The 6079-nt window shown below is 41.5% G+C and overlaps 1 long non-coding RNA gene across 1 annotated transcript; it reads right to left on the bottom strand.

Annotated features, from left to right (window-relative positions):
* Nucleotides 1–288: 288 nt before the first annotated feature.
* LOC119289760 lies at nucleotides 289–2860 on the bottom strand. The gene is made up of 3 exons (XR_005141604.1): nucleotides 2102–2860; nucleotides 1295–1668; nucleotides 289–541 (listed from the first exon to the last, which is right to left on the bottom strand). It is a non-coding gene; the product is annotated as an uncharacterized LOC119289760 (long non-coding RNA).
* Nucleotides 2861–6079: the final 3219 nt, after the last annotated feature.

Raw genomic sequence — 6079 nt, 5'->3', positions numbered from 1 at the left:
ATTTCAATACATTTTTACGGCATATGTAACAGCTGTTACCTACCAAAAACTGGAATTTTTCTGTGTGCCAAAAATCGACAGGGAAATAAGGAAAACCGTCAGAAATAATATTTCCTGTCGGTTCAGCCATAGCTTGACAGGGATAGCAAAATATGTCTGTCGGGAGGCCGTCGGGAAGGTTATGCCTGTCGGGACTGAACCGCCGACAGGAAATATAACACCTCTGTCAGGACTGAACCGCCAGGAATATAGATTCAGATGAACAAAAAAAATAAAAAATGATATAAATAGTTCTCACAGTTAATCCATTTCGCAAGTAATACATTACATTAATCATAGTTCTACTAAATCACGTCTATTTCGTACACAAATCCATTTATAATTAGCATACAGCGATTCAGGGTCACCGAAATAGAAGTGCACATCTAATAACAGATAAGTTCTTCAACTATATGCAAAAACAGGGCCTCATGTCACTCAATCACAGCTTGGACTGTAAGCTTCTGTTTCAAATTAACCTTCACCAAATGGACTCATTGAGCTGTTATGAAAAGAATAGACTCATTGAAGTTGTACAGTTCATGTCAAGTGTCAATTGTTAAAAGTAAGATTGCAAGAACTAGGACCATTATCTCTATGTGATACAGTAAGAACCTGTTTGACATCACAGTTTCTCAAACTAACTTGGCAAAACCTTGGCTCTACATGTGGTTGATCAATCAGCAAAGAACATGGAGAATCAGGATACAGCTCAACCTAATTTGCAAACAACTCAACATAACAGGAAATTAAATCTCTAAATTTTAGTATTTCGAAGTCGTTTGAATGGATTTGTGCTCCACTTTAGACTGGCGTGTACTACTTACAATTGTAAGTCACATAAAGATAACTAGTGAGGGTTAGGGAAGAAAATAGGAAGTTCCAAGAAGCAAGTAGTAAAAAGTTTAATTGAATTAAGATGATATACAGTATGGCCCATGATAGAAGCCCCTTGACATATCTTTATCTTGTTAATTGTTATAACAGAACCTACATTTCTTTTGCATTGCTTCTAGTAAAAAGGCTCTTAATGTTCAGTACATTGAAATAAAAATGTCTAGGTACATATCAGATGTTCTTGAGCATACTGGAGATAGCATGATCTCGCAATATCAAAAACTTGTATCAAAATTACTCATTTATGCATTTGGACACAGGTGTGGAAATAATAGTATAAACTGATAAGAGCAGAGGGTATTACACCTCTCTTATAGATGGATCATGAACCTTAAACCATACTCCTGATCTAGATTACCTGCAACTAGGAAATGAGCTCTGAAATAGGTGCGATGAGATCTGAGATAGGCTCCTAGAAGTTCCATTTCAGCTGTTGGACAGTTGATGACTCAGTCATCTCAATCATCTAATCATGTCAATATATGGAAATGTGAATATGTGCAGAAATCAAAATGAATGAAATATCAATCTGCAAATTAAACCATGGAATGTGAACCATGCGTGTGGAAAAATGTTTGCAACAACCTTGCCCGTATTCTTCAATCAATACAGAGTATGTACCTGAAAAAGATTGCCTTTGAGCATGTTTGTTTCTCCATCAATGTGCTTCTCCATAGATGAAAGCCTCTGTACAAAACAGCACCCAGATTTAAGAAGCATGGAGGCTACTTTCTGCAGAAAACATGGAAGGAGCAATCTTATTATCGTTGCTTCTATTTGGAGTATTGTGACGAGTTAAAAAAATTAATAAAAATGCTTTTGCAGCTTAGTACAGGAAGAAAAAACTAGGAGGCAAGGCCACAAGCTGGGAGATGACATTAGCCTAAGGCAATGGACAGCTCCAAGCCAAGCGCTCGCGGAAAGGCTGAATCATGGCGCTAAGTCACTCCTTAGACGAACTACACATTAAAAGCATTTTTAGATAACCTAAGAGTAAATAAATATCTAGAACTTTATTGTCTTTTCAAAACCTGGAAGTTGGTACAACACAATACAAATCCCAGTACGGTTGCTACAATCCCCTGTGTTTGCTCATGCTGCCCAGCCCTGCTTTTTGAAAATCGCGTGCTAGGTTCTGAACTGTTTTCTGCACGGAAGAACTCACCTCTCCAAGAACCAATCATGTTTCCTTTTCCTCCTTGAAATCAAGGAATTGTAGCCTCCACTAGGCCCATCACACGAGCAGCAGCACCAGCAGCGCCGCAGCCTCCAAGATGCTCTGAGAAATACATGAATGGCTGTTGAACCTTTTTAAATTTTCAGTTCTAGAAAAATCAATGTTTCTCTGGATGAAAATATTTGCTTTGCATAAAATTCAGGCAGAAATATTACAGAGAATTTGCATGAACTCTAATGACAAGAACCACAACATTCAGGCAGAAACATTACAGAGATCTAAATAAATCTAACTCCTTATGCACCCCAACATAAGTCAAAACAATGTTTGGGAACAGAACCTACTAATGCACAGTGAAAAGAAATTGCGTTCATACTAAATCCTATTCCAAGATTGCACATCGGACTTGAACATAAATTGAACAGACCATGGTCGACTTGCAAACTTGCGGTTTGGGGGAGACGGCACCCGTGGAGAGGGACGACACTGGAGTTGGAGCAGGTGATGGGCGAAAAGCCATCCAGAGGAGGCCATGCAGAAGGGCGGAGCAGACATCAGATGGCGTAGATCAGAGCCGATTTGAAGGAGCCTGCCACAGATCTGGGGGCGAAGAAGTGGGATGCGCATGCTGCGGTAGGAAAGGCGTGGAGATGAGCACGGATGGGGATGGGGAGGCGCTCAGGTGGAAGGGGAGGGGCGGCGGCCGGGCGGATCTGGAGGTTGGAGGCGACGAGGGATTGGGGTAGGGTGGGCTCGGAAGATTTCGGGGGATTTGTTGCTAGGGATTCTATTTCTATCCATGGGCGTGGCGTGATATAAGGCACCAAAACGGGCTCAGTGGCGCGAATGTAGGGAAATTTTCGTGGCGCGCTAGCGGATTTATAGATGGGCCGCGCCAACACCATGGTATTTGCTCCTGTGAGCTGAGCACTGACAGCAAAATAGAATTTTGCTGTGGGCCGGTTGCGGGGCCGACAGGAAAACTGTTTGGCACACAGAAAAATTACAGTTTCTGGTACTGTCGCTTTGTGCACGAATAAATTAATTTCCTATTTTGTCAGCTTGAAAAAGATGATCCCTCATATCTATAATACCTAAATAGTTCATCCCCACTAACTTATTTCTCTTGGGACGCGTCTAGTGGGCAAACGTTTGCCCACTAGCGCTTCCTGGCAGCCTCTCTTTTTAGGCATGTTTTGGTCCCCTGATCCAGATTTGGAAAGTAGGAAGGCCCACGCTTTTCTCCCGCTCCCATGCTTTCCTTCAGCTCGCACGCTTTTCTTCAGCTCTCCCATCACGTGCTTGATCAACGCCCGTCATCAAATAGGAAGTGTAGCTTGCCTGACGTACCCCTGCGCCCAACGCCCCCCATTCCCTCTCCTCACCTACCCCCACGCCCTTCTTCTTCTCCCCCAAAATCGGAAGGACCCTGCAATGGCTGCCCCATTGAAGCTTAAAAACTGAAAGAAGAATCTACCAATATACAGACAAAGTAAGAAGAGATGGGAGGTGTGATTTTCTCACCTTGTTTTTTCATATCTGATTGCACCTTCTTCCTCGCAGTGTTCTTCCTTGTTTTTCCCAGATCCATGAGCAACACGTATGGTTGTTGTGCTGCTCCTGTTGCAAAATAGAAAACAAAAACAGAAAGTGAGAAACTATAGTGGATTTTATAAGCAAATCAGGTATTGACAGCAAGCAACTCTTGGCAGGACATGAACCACAACGTCTGTTTTTCGGGTTTTTTTATGTACCGACTGCTGTGTTTTTAGGTTGCTTTGGGACTAGAAAAAGTTGTATTGAAAAACAGAACAAAAAAGAAACAACTTCTAAGCTTTGTTTTAAGCAAAATTCGTGTTAAGAGCGAGCAACTCATGTGTGATCATGCATGCTAGAACTAAAAAGATGTGGGAAAAAATGTGGGCAACTACTGGGGCACTTTTAAGCAAAATAAAAAAAGGTGGAAAAAGGGTAAGCAACTCATTTGTCTCTTATGAATTTAGTTTGCTTTGTACAACGTATGTGGTAAAATTTTAAAAGAAAAGCAGCAAACATCTAGGTGGGTTGTTTTAAGCAACTCCAGTTCTGCCATTAAGAAACTTCATGCTCGTTCACGCTGGTCGTGAGCAACTGATTTCCTGCCAATCACTAGTATACTAGGCTCTTATTCAGTTTTACGGTCCTCACTGAAAAGAAACTGTTGGCAAGTGCCTAGGTTTTCTTAAGCAAGTTTAGTACAATAAGTAATCACACACGGTTGATTTCTCTCTAGATAGTAAGCTACTAATTTCCAGGGGAAGGGTATGAAGATTACATGTGAGTAGCTGGTGGAGGTTTCTTACTTAGGCATTCCTTGGATAGCTTTGAGATTTTTTAGGTGGGTCCTACAAAAAAAGGAAAACACAAAGGGGTTTGCCATGGTTTGCGTAACAAAGAAAGCTACCGTGGTCTTGTATGTGACTTGCTAGAAAACTATGGGGGACTTGCTAGAGTTTTATGGGTGACTTGCCTGTTGTTTGGAAAAAAAAATTATGAGTTTTGTGTTTCCACATACACAAATTGTCTGCCGCCCAATCCCCCTTCCTATCCCCCTAAAATGTGTGCCTAAGATGTCACTTACCCGACTTTTCTCTGCGTTTTAAATATTTGATTGACTTCAGTTTCTTTAAGTTTCTTGATTTTTGAGTACCAATTGCCTAGTATAGCTATGTGGAGTTCCCTAACCTTGATGTGTATGTTTTCTGAACTATCAGAACAGTGGGAAAAACTAGTATTTGATTTCAATTGTATTAAGTTGCTTGATATGTGTGTATCAAAATTGCCTCGTCTAGATGTGTGCAGTTGCCTATCATGTTCAGTAAAGATGGAGGCCCCCTTGTAGCAGACAATATATTATTGAGTATATAAATGAAAAAAATGGCAAGTTCTGTATCATTTTGAGGCAACTACAAAGCAATGGTTAGCCAAAGTTGAAAAATGGACAAAACACAGAAAAGGCCATACTCCATGGTAGGACGGAGATCTGGCAAATAACTCATTTTAGAAAACAGGAACTAGACCCTCTCTCACATCTAGCAACCATTAATGGTTGTTCTTTTTTCTTCCTATGCTACTATATCCATATGTTTGTACATCACTGCTTTCCTTTCTACTCCCTCTGCCCCATAGTATAAGTGGTTTTTGATGCAAAAACCTCTTATATTGTGGGACGGAGGGAGTATGTATTTTTTAGTGCATGCTAGTTTTACCGTCATCACTGAAAAAAACTTTAGGCAAGTACTGAGGTTTTTAGGCATGTACGAACTTCTCAGATGTTGGGCAAGTCTACCATCTGAGTATATAATGAATAGAATGTGTAACGCATATCAATATAACAACAATCTATCATCTAATAAGTATATAATGAAAAGAGATGGCAAGTTTGCATAATTTTGAGGCAACTACAAGGCGATGGTTAGGCAACTTAAAAACATCCTTGGGCAACTCACACCATGCATCTATGCCAACTTCAGTCTCAGATGTTGGGCAAGTTTTGGCATTTTTCAGAGGCGCTCCAGTCGTGTCCTCTGCCTAGTTGTTCCTCAAATTACAAAAAAAACCGTGTATGCAACAACTCGTGCCCCATTGCGCGGGGCAACTTCCATCTCGAGCCCTACCAAAAATTACCTGATGTTCAAAAAAAATGCTGGGGCAAACTACACCGAGGAAAATGCTATTGCCATCAAAAACATCCCCTCTTGCCCTGCATATCAACCTCGCCCCTACACGAAAATGGCATCTGCAGATCTGCTTCCTATCCCCTACCCGGCCTACCACCTTTCCCCCCATCCAACGTCCGCCTCCTAGCACCCCGCCTACAAAAACTACTTCGGTGTCCCCCCTCCCAGTGTGTGTGTGGTGAATTAAACACTCAGAGCGCCGCACCCCAATGGTACAACTACGGAGAAAAATCTACCTCCTTGATGG

This window comes from Triticum dicoccoides, chromosome 4A (genome assembly GCF_002162155.2).
Source record: "Triticum dicoccoides isolate Atlit2015 ecotype Zavitan chromosome 4A, WEW_v2.0, whole genome shotgun sequence".
NCBI lineage: Eukaryota > Viridiplantae > Streptophyta > Magnoliopsida > Poales > Poaceae > Triticum > Triticum dicoccoides.
The sequence above is the reverse complement of the archived record's forward strand: the minus strand, read 5'-3'. Positions and strand labels throughout refer to the sequence as shown.